The sequence below is a fragment of the Gekko japonicus genome, unplaced genomic scaffold (genome assembly GCF_001447785.1).
Source record: "Gekko japonicus isolate JY-2015 unplaced genomic scaffold, Gekko_japonicus_V1.1 scaffold704, whole genome shotgun sequence".
NCBI classification, from domain to species: Eukaryota; Metazoa; Chordata; class Lepidosauria; order Squamata; family Gekkonidae; genus Gekko; species Gekko japonicus.
Window position 1 is genome coordinate 198,018 of NW_015170913.1, and position 16,755 is coordinate 214,772.

Sequence of the window (16,755 nt, forward strand, 5' to 3'; positions counted from 1 at the left end):
TCCCCCCTGTGGTACACGTGGGCACTGGTCCCAGTTAACCACCAAGTGGGAGGTGCTGATCCTTCCCTGCTTCCCTCTGGCAGCTTGGGCCGCAGTGTTGTTGGGGTGCCCGGCCTCGCTTTCCTCTCCACCAGGCTGTCCCCACCCTGGGAATCTCCGGAGACAGTTGGATCTGAAAAGCAGGCTGCCCCACTCATAGGAAAGAGTTATGGTGGTAAATAATTTGAAAATATGGCTGCAGTCAACAACTCAAAAATACCCCCCCCCTTAAAATGGCTCTTTAAAACAAAAGTGTTACGTGATATGTCTGGAGAAGAAAAAGAGCTGAAATTTACAGATACTAGCCATGACTCCTTATAGTGTCATTCCATTAACAGTACAAATGGCTGCAGTTCCAGGACACGTGTGACAAGGTGGATTTTGTTGCCAAAGCTGGGATTGTTTAAGCAAAACTTCCCCTGACAGAAACAGCTTGAAATCTAATTCCCCACACCCTGTGACACACCCTGTGGACTCACCCATTGCAAACTCATCCTCCAATGCTGAAATGGCAAATTTCCCACCTACAAACATCAGGCCATTTCCAGAGCTCCCATTGGCTGTGCAGTGTGCTCCATTGACCCATCAACCGCCAGTCTAGGGTACTTCCATTACACTGCCTGGGTACTGGTGAGCTGAAGTCAGAGGGCCAGATCACAGTAGGTTGATGGTTGGCTGGGAAGGAGATAGGGTTGCCAACTCCAGGAATTCCTGGATATTTCAGGGGTCAAGCCTGGAGACTATCAGGTTTCAGGAGGGGTGGAACCTCAGACAGGTACAAAACCATAGACTCCATCTGCCAAACCAGCCATTGACCCCTGGGGAGCCACTGTTGCCAATCTCCAGGTGAGTGCTGGAGATCACTCCGCATTACAACTGCTCTTCATGTGGCAGAGATCACTACCCCTGGAGAAAAGGGTGGACTGTGTCTCATTGTACCCTGGTGAGGTTGCCACAGCAAATTGACGCTGAGTGCTCAAGGCCGTGGCACTCACCCACAGCCTCTTTCTAGAGCTCATTGTATTTATTTCCATAACAGGCCTTATTCCTAGTATGTAATATCACTCAGAGTAGCCCATCAACAGCTCGATATTCAAGGCATTTGCATTTGAGGGGAGTGTGAATGTCCTCAAGGGGGATTCATCTCTGGTGCATTTTAAAAGACACAAAAATGCATTGATTAATTATTTTGCACAATGCATAAGCAAAAGCAATTCTTTCTATTAGCATACCATGAAAACCAGCTCACTTTCCCCACCTGTATGTGGCAGTAGTTCAATGTGAACCCCATGTCCGGCTCCTGAGCTTTTGAAAGACTGAATTCAAGATTGGCTTGCAGAAGTTAATTACAAAATCTAGGACTATTTTCCCCCCTGGCAAATGATAAAAGCTTTTTCAGTTTTTAAAAACTCAGTCTGAAAACTATGGTTTTCTACGTTCCTCCTTCTTTTGTTGGAGCCATAGCTTCCAGTTTGATCAGTAACCACCGAACAGATTGCACGTCTGGGCATCAAGGTCAGAAAATTATCGTTGCAAATCAAGCTGTAAGGAGGATTTTGTAGCACAATCATTTTCATTAAATGTTCTGACATGTTAATGCCACAGCCAAAATCATAGATGAATAAAAATTCCATAGTTTGAAGAAGACCATGCAGTAACTGCTTTGTCAGAATGGCAGGAAATTCTTTGATGCCCCCCTTTCTTTTTCGGGCATCTCTACCTGTCATTTAATTCTCTTGCTTACCTTTTGCTTATTTGCATTTAGCTTTTAAAAATGAAATAGCAGACCAATGTGAGTTACCTCTGAGATGGATTTTATGGCGGAGTTCTATACTTTGAAGCAGGGGTTGGGGAGGGGAGAACAGGGGAAACAAGCAGTGAGGAAGCAAGGGTCTTTCCAAAGCACCAGGGCTTCTTTTGTAGAAAAATCCCAGGAGGAACTCTAGCATAATAGGCCACACCCAATAGCAGAAACTCATTAGCATATTAGGCCACACCCCCAACAGTGCATCCCATTAGCATGTTAGGCCACACCCCCATGGCTTCCCTTGGCTTGCCCGGGCAAGCTGGACCATGGACAGGCTGGGGAAGGCATGGGGAGGCATTTAAATGCCTCCCCGATCCTTCCAGGGCCCCCCCTGGCCCGCCCACCTCAGAGTCGTCGGGGTTTTTTCCCCGCTCTCCAGGCCTTCCCTCTGTAGCCACGCATGCAGAGGTTTTGGCTGTAGTGGGCGTGGCCAGCTCTAAAGCCAGCCGGAACTCCGTTCCTGTGCGTTCCTGCCCAAAAATAGCCCTGCAAAGCACTAAAACATGGATTATGAGGAGAGTATTATAGATATATAGGTATATGTAGGACCTCAGAAGATACTTTCTTATGATGGGACATCCTCTGCAATTATGGTTGCCAACCTCAGCTGGTGGCTGGAGATCTGGGATTACAACTGATCTCTGAAGTCTGGAGATGAGCTGCAATTCCAGGGGATCCCCAGGTCTCACCTGGAGGCTGGCATCCCTACTAGCAGGTGGCAGGCTTGTATGGCATGGACCAAGTTTCTGGCATAAGTCCTTGATGGGAGATGCTTGGGCATCCTGCTGTTGCCTGAGGATGTCTTGAAATACCTTTTCCTGATGCTTAATGAGCCATTGCCTAAATTGGGATAACTCAATAAGAGCCTCCCTAGGTGCCCCAGAGAGTCCTCTCTTTGTTGGGAAATCTCTGGCATCCGGTTAGGGCCAGATCATTTTGAACTGCCAGGTCAGTTTGGCTAGGAAGGACAAATCACTGGTCAACTGCAGGTTGAGGTGCCCACATCCTCCACCCAGGGCCGGATTTAGACTTGCTGAGGCCCTAAGATATACAAAACCCAGAGGCCCCCTACTGTTTTAAATTACATCAGCTGGTCTCAGAAAAATTTAAAATATATACGCCTTTTTAATATTTGAAATCATTTTTATATTGTGTTTTTATTTGAGGCCCCAGCAGATTGCGAGGCCCTAAGCTGTAGTTTATTTAGCCTATGCGTAAATCCGGCACTGCCTCCACCATATTGTAGAAATCCTAGCCCCAGCTATCATGCACCAGGGCCTAACTCTGCTGAAGTGCCTTCCCTTGGCAGACAGAGAGGGGTTGTGAGTACAACCCTAATCCACCTCCTCTCCCCTAACTCTACTGCCTTGTGAGCTGGGAGCTAGAGATGGTCTGTCTTCCTTGGCCTCCTCCTTCAAGCCTTTTGAAGGCCTTAGCCAGGTCTGGGGCATGCTCAGTGGCCTCCTTTTATCCAGAAGCCTTATGGGTGGGTGCATGCACAGGTTGTGAGAGACCAATATTACCTTGTGAGCCATTTCTGCCTTGTTACTCCCCTTCCCCACCCCCAGGGTAGAGCTACCAAACAGCTGGTTGTCAAACAGCTGGCTTTCAAAGGGCCAGCTGTCCGTGGATATCTGACTCTTAAAGGACCACCTGCCTTTGATTGGCTGGCTGGTATGCGGCTCTTTATAAGGTTCATCAGTCACCTCACTGGGCCTGGTGGATGCCAGACATGACCCTGTAGGGGCTGAGAAGGAGGCGGCATGATGTTGTCTCCCCCTGCCCCCACCCAGCACAGTGTTACACAGTAGTATGCTCAAATGGGTTGCCACACAGATCAAATTAATTCAAAGCAAAAAGTCCACAGGAGAGGAGATAAATGCTACTTAGTATTTCCCTTTTTTAAAAATTAAGGCCCACTGATATGTTATGATTCCAAGAATGTACTTGAAATGCAATAATTCATAACATCTACACAAGTATACACGTAGAGCAAGTTGCCTCTTGGTCCTTCCACATCCCTGTTCAGCCATTTGATTTTTGTGCTCTAGCCACACATAACAGGAGTGCATGGTCCCCATCATCCTTCTGATACACCATTTTGTGTAAACACAGGCAATACGTTTATTTTCCATGCCCCTTTGGTACACTTGAACAGCATTTCAGATTTTTGCAGAAACATGTTTGCATGTACTGAAACCATATGTCAATGCCCTTATTCACACAAAATGGTGACCATGTGTATTGGGATAATTGTGGGAAGTGCATGCTTTAGCTACGTTTTGTTGAAGTGGTAAAATCGAATGTCTGAACAGGGCTCATGTGACATATCACTGTCAGCTGTTGGAATCTACAACTGTACAGTGGCCATCCTTTGTTTAGAGTTAAAGGCTCCTGACTTAAGCTTCAAGGATATACAGACAAAGATAGTAGAGTTTCTAAGCAAGGGCCTTCAAGCAAATGTACAGAAGAACAAGGGTTTGTTGAAAGACACTCTCAGGGAGGAATGTGAAATATAAATTACAGTTTCAAATGATAGTTTATACCCTGCTGGTGGGCTTTGCCTCAGTTAGAGTTACAACATTGCTCTGTGCAGCACATGTCAGAAAGAAATATAGCCTCAAGGGCAATTCTTTCTGCCTAAACATGAATCTCCTCCTAGGAGCAGTGTTTGTCAGAGGGAGATCCTTGCAATCCTGAGTAGGGCTTGTATGTTCATCATGACACATAACTGAGAAGTGTTCCCTCTTTTAACCCCCCCCCCCTCAGGCTAAGCCATGTTATCTGGAAAGCACATTTCCCTCATAGAAAACTTCCATAATTCCATCTTTAAACCCAGACTTTGATTATTATAATGACCAATGTGCTGTGTTTTAGATGTTATAAAGGTACAGTCATGTATGCAAACTGACTTTAACTCCCTGTGAGGCAACAACGGCCTTTTCAGTCTATGGTGGTACTTTTAAAAAAGTATTATGATGTTTAGCTGATTAGTTTTAGTTAGTGCTGTTTATTTTTATTGCTGTGATTTAACATCTCTATGGTTTGGGTTTTTATTGTCTATGCTTATTTTATTGTCATTGTGGTATGTATATGTTAACCATCTCAGGAATCTATTAAAATTGTCTCATTAGCTTTCATTGGTACAAGGTGCGGCAACAAAACTCCTGTCTGGGGTCAGTGACTTGAAACACATAATTCCAATGCTACATCAACTGCACTGGTTACCAGTTTGATTCCAGGACCAACTGTAGCTTCTGTCCAGTCTTCAAGGGCAGCCCCACTTAGCTCACACTGCAGGAATCTAATCTAGATGCTACCAGAGCAGGCACCATAGTGGCAAGATCTTTCTTGCCTAGGAAGGGCCAAAGCTGGTGAAAGGCACCCTGGCCACTGCTGCAACCTGTTTATCTAACAGGAGGCCCAGGTCCAGCAGCACTCCCTAGCTACAAACCTGCTCTTTTAGGGGGAGTTAACCCCATCCAGAATAGGAGATACCCCATTTCCTGGGTCAAACCTTCTCCCCACCAGTAGCACCTCCATTTTGTCAAGATTAAGTTTCAGTTTGTTAGCCCTCATCCATTCCAAAAGTGCTTTGAGGGCACCTCTTCATGGTTTCCACAGCCTTCCTGGAATCCACTGGAAGCACAAGATAAGGCTGACTGTCATTGGCATATTGGTAGCAACTCAGCTCAAATCTCTGGATGACTCCCAGCAGCTTTATGTATGTATCGAAAAGCATGGCATGCTGCTTCTGCCATCATCACAGTGGTCAGTAGCACCTTGTGGGGTGAGTCACATTGGTCCTTTCCGCACTAGACTTTAAATCCTGGTTCAACCCTGTACCCAAAACAACATTCTACACTACACACGAGTACACCCCTGTAAGTATCTCGGGGTATTTTTACATTCTTCACTACACGTGAATTCACCTTTGTAATTATCTTGGGGTATTTGTCATCGGCATATTGGTGGCAACTCAGCTCAAATCTCTGGATGACTTCCAGCAGCTTTATGTATGTATCGAAAAGCATGGCACGCTGCTTCTGCCATCATTACAGTGGTCAGTAGCACCTTGTGGAGTGAGTCACATTGGTCCTTTTCGCACTAGACTTTAAATCCTGGTTCAACCCTGTCCCCAAACCGACAGTCTACACTACACACGAGTTCACCCCTGTAAGTATCTCCGGGTATTTTTACATTCTACACTACATGTGAGTTCACCTTTGTAATTATCTTGGGGTATTTTTGTTTCCACATTACATTGAGGTCACCCCGGTTTCACCCCACACTTGTCCCGGGATAAATGGATGCTGTTATAGCCAGGGATAAATGCAAGGTATTGTGTCCCGAGTTGAACTCTGATAAAACTAGGGATGAGATCCAAGTGCAGAAAAGACCATAAAGTGTCTTCACATGATGTAGCACAATGTGTTGAATGGGTCTGCATATCTAGTGGTGATGGCAGAAGCAGCATGCCATCAATGCAGATACTATTTTATGTGATCATAACCAGCATGCATAGAAGCGGCTTAAGTGGACATAAACATGGAGCCCTGTCTTCATTTCCCACTGTGATGTCCCAAACAGCCATACCAGTGGTACAAGGATGAACTCTCTTCTCATTACAAACTGGCTTGTTGAGTGTGGTTGGTTTGATCACATAGTAGACATCTGATGTTAGGGGTTAGTACAGACTTCACTTACAGTTACCTCCATGTCCAGAAAATCTCCTAGCAGATGGTTGAAAAATGTTGCCATGGAAATAGTTACTATTATTAGAACTGCTTAAAAAATAGGAGTAGCAACTTGGGGGGGGGGAGAACCACAGAGAGGTAAAACAAATTGCCCCAGATCCCACAGGAAATGCATGAGGGCTGCTGAAGTATGAATCACCTCTACCCAGCTACGCCATTCTTTTCCTGGCTTTTCCAAGGCTTCTGTCTCTTTTAGGAGATGTCCCTCAGCCATAGCTCCCTTGCCCAGACTTTTCTCAAAATCCAAAAAGTATGTTGGGATTATCTCTTAGTATTCCAAACAGTTTAAAAGATATCAGCATGTCCTGTTTACTCAGCAGTGGCAAATCAACATTTGGGGCTGGGCCAACCTTCACAGCTGCCACGATGTATGAGAAGAACCATCTTATGTTTTGTTAGGAATCATTTATCTAGGTTTTTCTACCTACCCAGTTTCTAGCTTTGGGCATTAATGAATGGGGCTTTGCCAACAGAACTCTGGCACTCAACTAATGATCCCTTGTGTCTCAATGCAGTATACCTGCAAGTCTGCCCTTGAGTATCCTTGAATTATTATCAGCTAATTGCTCTACAGTCAGCAAAACAGAGAGGAAAATGAATAGTGACCTCCCACTCCCCTTTCAGATCTCTGCAGTAGGATGTTAGTCCCTTTCTGCCTATGGCTTCATTCAGCCCTCGCGGCATGGTGCCTTCATTTGTCCCAGATGAATATGTGTTTGGTTCTTTAAATTCTCCAAAGGGAGCCTCTGCTTTGATGATAAACCATACTGGGCAGCTTTGTGTATCACAGTTGAATGGAAACACTCTTTTGAGATGATGGAAATCCAGCTGCATGCTGGAAAATTTTAAAGGTGCAAATACCTTATATTTTCTGGTAGTAAAACACAAGAGTTCTCTAGCTATCTTTGAGTAATGACTTGAATTCCGAAAGGCACATATCTCTACCAAACATGGGTGGGAGTTTTAGTTGTCATCATAATGATATTGTTTGTGTTGTGCTAAACGAGTGTGTATGTGTGTTCCCATCCTTAGTACATCTTGTGTCTTATAAGAACACTAGGAAAAAAGCCCATTGTGGAAATAAATACAACGGCCTCTAGAAAGAGGCTCTGGGCGGGTGCCCCGGCCTTGGACACTCAGTGTCAATTTGATGTGGTGACCTCATCAGGGTATAATGACACTGAGTCCACCATTTTCTCCAGAGGAACTGATCTCTGCTACCTAAAGAACAGTTGTAATTTTGAGTGATCTCCAGTCCTCACCTGGAGATTGGCAACAATAGTTCCCCAGAAGGGAATAGTTGGTTTGGAGGGTGGAGTCTATGGCTTTGTACCTGTCCGAGGTCCCACACCTCCTGAAACTTCACCCTCTCCAGGCTCCATCCCTCACATATCCAGGAATTTCCCACCTGGAGTTGGCAACCATATCTCCTTCCCAGCCAACCATTAACCTACCTTTATTTTCCCCTCACTCTTCAGCTTTCCACCCCCCACACACCTGCAGCCTCTCCCGTGCTCTGGATCTCCAGCTCTCACCTGGAGACTGGACATGTTTTACCTCAGAAGAGCAAACTGTTTAGAATGTTAGAGGCAAAACCCAATCAAGTCGCATATGCAAATGACCTCTGTGTTCTGACTGGCTATGGGGGGGAGAGGAACAGCAAAATGTTTAGAATGTTGTAGGCAGGACTCAGGCAAAGCAGCCAGTGGATAGGGAGACCCTCTGAATGACAGATCAGAGAGCAAACTGATTTTGGAGCGTGTGGAATGTTCTAGAGAAGTGTCACCACCATTCGGCTTTTATTTATAAGGGAGATAAGAGAACCCATGTTGGATCAGGCCAATGGCCCATCCAATCCATCACTCTGTGTCACACAGTGGCCAAAATCCAGGGCCATCAGGAGGTCCACCAATGGGGCCAGAATTCCAGAAGCCCTCCCACTGTTGCCCCCCAACGAGCACCAAGAATACAGAGCATCACTGCCCCAGACATAGTGTTCCATCTATACCTTGTGGCTAATACCATGTTTCCCCGAAAATAAGACATATTTATTTTTTCTCAAGAAGACACACTAGGGCTTATACCACAAATGCATAGAAATCCTGCTAGGGCTTATTTTTTGGGTAGGTCTTATTTTTGGGGAAACAGGGTAGCCACTGATGGACCTCTTATCCAATGTTTATCCAATCGCCTCTTTAAGCTGTCTGTGCTTGTAGTCGCCACCACTTCTTGCGGCAGTGAATTCAATGTGTTAAGTATTTTTTGTGTGAAGAAGTACTTCCTTAATTACTCTTTGGGAGAATAAATATTTCCTTCATATGGCTTTTGTCTGTGCAGGTCCCATGATCTCCTTTTTGTGCAGTCAAAGAGGCTCCTTCCTTCCTTTTTATCAAAAGAAAAGCTGTCTGGATCCACCCTATCAGTTATGGGGGATTCTTTTGCAAGTGAGGAAGGTACCAAAGCATTCACATTTTCTTGCTGTCATTGGCTCAGCTGCTCTAATGGCACAGACTGTGATGTCAGAGAGGGCCAAAGGCCATGCAGCTGGCTGCTCTGAGGCAATGGAGGAACATTCTATGGCATACTTTGAAGTCCATAGGAAATCTGCTAAGCTGAAGAGAAAAAAATGTGTTATACCAAGAGGCACAACTTGCCAGTGCACAGTAGTGGCCTGGGAAATTAAAATGGCTCCGGAGTAGGCCAAACTGAGCAGCCCCTATGACACTACAAGTCAGCACTGCAGGGCCCAGTCAGCTCAGACCCAGCCGGTGGTACTACAAATGCATGTTGGCTCTACCATTGCATTGGCAGCTGGTGAGCTGACATTAATCATGGGTTCAAGCCCAGGGTTGGCAGAGCTGCTAGGGCTTGGCTCTGCTTGTTTCTGGCCACCAGCAGGCCTCCAGGACAGCAGCCCATTGGGTACTTTCCTTATCAATGAAATGGCCAGTCTGCCTCTGCCAGTGCAAACTGAACAGTCTCCAAGGACTCTGCAGGAAGCAAAGAGGCTTTCTACTATGTGGCATTCTGTGTCTGAGTTACAGCCTATTACCCTAGGTTGTACTTCATAAAAGGGTGGACAACAAATACAAATCAATGTTGCACAAAAGAAAAATAATATGTTCTAAATGAGCATGCTAGTATCAATCATTGCTGAGTGGAACAAAGCCTGTCATGTATACTACAAATTGCAGTGCTTCATACTTTGCAAGAATTTTTGGTGTCTGAGATATGACACTTATCCTACAGCCTAGATGCCCTTCGGGAAATGCAGGGAATTCATGCTCTCAGATGTCTTTTGGAAAGCATCTGTTCATCTGTGGAAGACAACTGTTTCACAGGAAGACTGCCAATGTGATATGCACTGATAACCTTCACTGGACTCAGGACAGGGTGGAAGAGGCTTCTTGAAGCCAAGCCTACTTGAGTGCTAAAGGGAGCAAGAAAGCAGCAAAGGGGAGGCCAAAGATCTTTAACTGCCCATATGCTTTTGTGGGTTGCATCTCATGTTACGCTTGAAAGATGTGATGTGAAGACACATCTGCACAGAGATTGACAGAAAGATTCTATCTGAACAACTAATCTGCTCAGCTGGCTCCAAGACAAATCCCGAAACTGCAGCATTCTGGAGGCGACTTAGTGGTTTGGGGGACCTGCTGGGAGACACTTGCATGCCTTTGGACCAGATATTTGCACATCATTGTGGATGCAATTTGTGTGAATCGTCTAGAGAAACGCAAGTACTTCGCAGCCAGAAAGGACTTCAGTTCCCAACCAAATCAGGAGGATATCTGGATTATCAGGATGTGTGTATAACTCAAGGGGATTGAAGAAAGATGATAGTACTGGTGATTGGAATTATGGAAAATGGTGAAGCAAAAGATTGTGTCACAATGACATGCAAGATACACAAACATTTGTACTTTAGATGTGAAGAACATCTATGGAGCTTTGAAAGGGATGGAATAATAAGGGGAATGATGGCCAAGAAGGAGAGGCATCGGTATTATGGAAGGTGTTGAGATTAAATGTCCTCAAAAACAGTGGGTGAAGAATGGGGTCTGACTCTAAAACCAACCTAAAAACTGCACCTGGGCACTCTTGCTGTCATCCTTTATCTCAAATGAATCTGCCCCACCCCCTCCACTGCCTATGCTGTCATCCAGTAAACAACCTCAGACATTTCCTAGGCCTGGTCAGCACTCTGTGGTGCTGGCAAATCCCAGTCATTTGTATTAGCTAATGGTCCTTTCAGAGGCAATGAATATTCCATTCCCGTCTGTGCTTTTGCTGCCAGTGTGCATGTCATCAATCATTGGGGCAGGTTTGCTAGGGCACAACTGGCTGGGAGGCCCAGCTATCAACTTGCAAGTACCACCAGTGCACATGGGATAGTCTTCCCAACAAGCCATGAAACCCTAAACAGAATAACATCTTCCAAGCTGTCTGTGAGGCTGCCATTTAAGGTGGTGGTACTCGTGTCACACAGTAAAAAATGAACTATCATACAGGAGGTTCTGAAGAGTGCTTGCTACCTAGACTGCATCTCACTTTTCAGTCTGCCAATAAAGAATATTATTCGGTATACAGAGGTATAAATATGACTGTGGGAAAGAGAAGCTTTTGGCTTGGGGCAGTCTTTCTCAGCTTGCGACCCAAAAATCTAAATGCAGCCTACTAACCATGCGTTGGTGTAAAGGTGACGCAGCATGCCTGGACATGGGGGGTTGCTATATTGCTCTTTGCACTAGAGCTAGGTGTGTGTGTGTGTGTGTGTGTTATCGTCTTAATGAATGGGATGAGGGGGTTGTAGTTTTGTCTAAGCTGGGTGCTTCTCTATGACAACTCCTTCTCTTCCTGTGTGTTTTGTGTTCTCCCTCTCTGTCTCCTGGTGGACATATCTACTGGTCTCTCCTGTGGAGCCATGTCTTCATTCTTGTACACACATGCTGCTGGATTAGCTGGTCACTTGTACTAGAGAATAGTAACCTTTAGATTAAGCATCTGTCCTTTCCACCACAACATGGAAGTGTGTTTAAATCTACAATAAAAGAAAGTTTTATCTTTTTTGCAGTATACTTGCTTGAAGTATGTATAGTGTGCAACTTTGCTATACTCACTAATGCAGATACCCAATACCATGTACAATGGGATTCCATCAGAGGCTATTCCATAGCCTGGCCTGGGAAGCACATAGCAAGTTGCAAGATGGCTTGGTGGGTTGCATTTGATGTTGTGGGTCACAAGTTGTGTAGATCTGATCCTGGTGGCTAGTTTGGAGACCTAGACTCATCTCCCCATAATTAACGGGTGATGGGGTTTGTAGCTTTCTGTTGTCTGATCTGTAAAAGGGAAATAGTAATGGCATAACTGGAAGGATTTTGTGAGGATGGATAAGTAAAAACAATATGAGGTTTTGTGTTGCTCAAATGCTGCAATCTAGGGCTGAGAAACAAGGGCTACAATCGTAAGGACATTTTCCTGGGACTAAATCTCACTGAATAGCATGTGACCTACTTCTGTGTAGGCCTGCTTAGGCTTACTCCCAAAGATACATGGAACCAACAATGAGTGAGCAGTCCTCTGTTTAAATTGTAATTTGATTGCAAATGCCAGGCAACATCCTCCAACACTTGAAAAATGTCCCCTTTTTACTGAGCACTCAAAATTGTATTGCCAATATGTGGATATGCATATTCTACCACTGCTTTCCTGTGGCTGTCTTTGTTCTTTTCCCACATCTGTCCAACACCTGATAGGAAAAAATAGTAATTTGCAGTAGAGATGTTTTCCTTGGATGCTTCAGTTCTGTTGGGATGGGATGAGGGAATCTGTATGGCTGGTCTCTTTTTGCCTGCCTGACTCCACCAACTGATGCCAGGGTTGAGCCAGGAACTTTCTGCATGCTAAGCAGATGCTCTACCATTGAGCCACAGCTAGTTAGGTTTTCATCAGTGGTCTCATTGGAAATATGGTAGAAGAATAATGTTTGAGAAATCCCGAAGTACCAATGTCTGCAATATGAATGCCTGGCATGAAATTTGGCCCTAAAAATAGCTGCGGGAGGAGGGATATTCTGGATTGGAGCTATGGTGTTGGGAAGAGACTTTAACTGTTCCCCCTGCACTCTTTTCCCAGTCAGAAATCACCACCACCCTTAAGGCTGCTTTAAGCCACAGTAGGAGAAAAATTACAGGAATCTCTACTATGCTTCTGCAGAACTGAATGGCAACATTTAACACAATATTAAATGGTTGATGGGAAAGGCAGAATATAAATATTTTAACAAATAAAGGCTACAGAAATCAATGGACTTTGTACTTTACATTGGTTTGGATTGTAGCCAATATACATAATTCCCAACATCTATTTCTCTTATTCTTCTATAGCACCTTACAGTCAATGACAGGGCAGATGAGACATAACTAATGGGGGGAAGAATTATTTAAAGATCTCCAATGGTAGTTTAGTCCATTTATGCCAGCTCCAATGATGCAAACTCATTTCATCCAGTCAATAGGAGGATTTGGAAAAATATTGAAGAAACAACTTTTTGGCCATATCCTGAGAGCTGTTGCATTCAGGATGGATTTAAAATACAGCAAATTCATTTGCACGGGCCAAAGTAGTGGCTGTGTTTAAGTCTGATTGTGTGGAGACTGCTTCATCTGGGAGCCATTCATATGTAGCCAATTGCCCAGTGGAATTTCCTGTCCCCACTACTCCACTATAAAGTGTCCAGTGAGGATTGGAGGTATTTTGTGATGTGCTACCAACTCTCCACATGGAGCAATATCTGCATGGTCAAATTTAAAGGATTTTCCTAGGATCCAGCCTGAATGTCCTGACACAGGAAGAAAACAAACTAATGGGCCAGTGTTATTACCCAAGTCTTACACAGCTGTTGCTAATAGTGTGGTTGTATCAGTGCACTATTTAGAAGAGAAGAAGAAGAGCTTGGATTTATACCCCACCCTTCACTAACCGAAGGAGTCTCTGAGCAACTGACAATCTCCTTTTCTTTCCCCTCCCCACAACAGATACCCTGTGAGGTAGGTGGGGCTGAGAGAGCTCTTTCAAGAACTGCTCTTTCCAGAACAGCTCTGAGAGAACTGTGACTGACCGAAGGTCACGTCAATAGCTGCATAGGGAGGAGTGGGGAAAGAGCCAGTTCTCCCAGGTCCACTACACCAAACTGGCTCTCACCCCTGAACTGCATGACAAAAGCTGCTCTGTTTCCCCTCTGTGCATGGTATCTATGTGTCTTTTTGGAATCAGAGATTTAGTGCAAAGCTGTGCTCATCATAACTCAAAAGTGTTGGGTGGGGGTGGGGGGGAATGCAGGCACAGCCATTACAGCTGAAGTTGAGGGATGGTCCATGGTGCAGTGGAACAGCATCTGTTTGTCATGCAGAAGGCTCCAGGTTGAATCCTGAGCCTCTCCAGTCAAAAGGGATCAAGTGGTCAGGAGATGTGAAAGACCTCTGTCTGAGATCCTGAAGAGTGGCTTGCAGTCTGAGTAGAAATATGGACCTTGATAGACCAATAATCTGATTCAGTATTAGGCAACTTCCTGTCTTCACATTGCTGTATTAATAAGTATTTTAGGTAAGTGTTCTGTCCAGGATAAGAACATAAGGTATAAGATTTTTTGGCACTGTATGGCATCTGACTTTTGGGCTGAAGCTGTAGTCAACTTTGGCCCCGGTCACATGGGGGAAATTGATGCAGCCAAAGTGCAGCTTTTTAGAGCTGCACCAAATAAGACATGTGGTGGTGGGAGCAGAGCCGCCGCGCAGTTGCTCCCCGGCACGATCAGATGCCGGGGGGAAGCCATGGAAGGGAGAGCGAGGCAGCCGGCTGCGCATGTGTACACATGCGCTGTTCGGCCGGGAGCCTCGAATGCTCTTGAAGACGGGCGCGCCAGCAATCCCACAGCACTTCAGGTTGGTCCTACTCCTTCCTCGTTTTTTTTTTACTGCACATTTTCAGCCTGATGGGATGGATTGGGGACAGGTGCGCGCCACTTCCCAGATGTTGCGGTGTGATCGCGCCCATTTGCTGCGCCCCCGATCTGTCCCTCTTGCGGGCCAAAACCTCCCGTGTGACCGGGGCCTTTTTAATGTAAAAATCAGTTCCACACAATAGTTGATCATGAAATAGAACCCAAAATGGAGCTTGGTAGTTTATTCAAATTTGCAAGTAAAATGTTCAAAAATTAAATCTACTTGGCTCGCAGTGTCCATGTTCTCTCATGCCAAACACCCTGTATGACTGAACAGGTTATATGTTTGCTGTCTAAAACAATCAGTACTATGAGTGCATTTATCTCTGCGCACGGCAGTGGGCAGCATTCTCCATGGTGGCTGGCCAGGTATCCCCTATTGGCACATTAAATCCATCGAAGACCGAGGTCCTGTGCCTGAGACATGGGGGAATGGGATTTGGAATCCATCTCCCAACCCTTGATGGGGCGTCGTTGATACCAGCACCCATGGTGAGGAGTTTAGGTGTGACTTTGAATGCCTCACTTTCAATGGAGGCCTAAGTCATGAACGTTGCCAGATCAGCTTTTTACCATCTTTGGCTGATCAGGCAACTGGTTCCCTGTCTCTCTTCCTGCACCTTAGCCACAGTGATCCATACAATGGTCACCTCTAGATTGGACTACTGCAACTCACTTTACACAGAGCTGCCCTTGACCCTGACCTGGAAACTTCAGCTGGTCCAAAATGTGGTGGTGCACCTCCTGACTGGGTTGTCTTCGTGGGCGCACATACAACTAGTGCTTCACCAGCTGCATTTGCTCCCAGTTGAACACCGGATCAGGTTCAAGGTTATGGTATTAACCTTTAAAGCCCTATATGGTCTAGGGCCATCATATCTGCAGGACTAGCTCTCCTCTTACGTCCCCCGGAGAATCTTACTCTCTTTGGAACAGCATCTTCTGGTGGTCCCAAAGATATCCACTTAGCCTTGACCAGGACTGGGACATTTTCAGCTCTGCCAAGCAAGATCAGGGCCCTTTGCAACTTATTACAGTTCCACAGGGCTTGTAAAATGGAGCTGTTCCACCAGGCCTTTGGTTGAGGCAGTGGGTGTCCATTTACATTGGCCTCCCCTGCTCCACCCCACTTCTTTTCATCTGCACTATTTCATCCTATATTATTGGTGGTGTTTAATGCCCGCTCACTCAACACTCTGATCCATCTGGGCATGCATATAGGCTACACCTGGAAGCTTCTGTTAGCTTGTTATTTGCCATCTTGTGAGTTATGCTATTGGGATTTTAAATTGGATTATTTGTTTCATTCTGTTGTAACCTGCCCTGGGCCTGCTTGCAGGGGACGGTGGGATATAAATTTAATGAAATAAATAAATAGTGCCAGTTTACTGGCTTGTTGGGTTTACTTACACCACATGGTTATCATGCATGATTTAAAACTTTTGGGTGGGTGTCATTACTTTTGCACCTGCACATTCGGCAACATTCATTGTGTTGGTGAATGTTCAGAACTTGTTGGAAAGGACTATTGTTCCCATGTGGCAATGCAAGAATATGCATAGTAGTTTAAAACACTCCATTAAAATTAATATATTTTGCTTTGGGAGAGAGACAGGGAAACTGAGCAAGGCGGGAGACAAGTGACACATCTTTCCCATCACCTCTACAGGGAGAGCTGCCTCCAAGCAGCCATAGAAATCACCTCTTTTGCAAGCTATTTTTTCCTGTCAGAAGAGTTGGATGAGGACGGGGGGCCAAACAGCTGTGAGAAAGCAGCATGAAAAAGCACACTCACAAACATTGGCAATACTATTTAGAGCAATTTTGGAAGTCTAATAAAAAGTTAACTCCCCCCCCCCAAAAAAAAAGCTAATTATGCTGCTTGTAATTCGCAATCAAACTGCCATTAAAATGAAAGAGAGTTCACTCATCACTCAGTAGCAGCAATGACTGGGGTTGTGAGGGCCCAGAAGCAGGTTTCATCCTTAACCCGAGGATGTCCCCAAATGTATCCCTTTCCTTTTGATGTGTTTTGGAGCACAGAGAAGGGTTCTTGCAATGGACAAGCCCTCTACACACTTTTCCTGTCATAATCCTGGGCATCTTGCTAGCTGTGTGTGTGTGTGTGTGTGTGTGTGTGTGTGTGT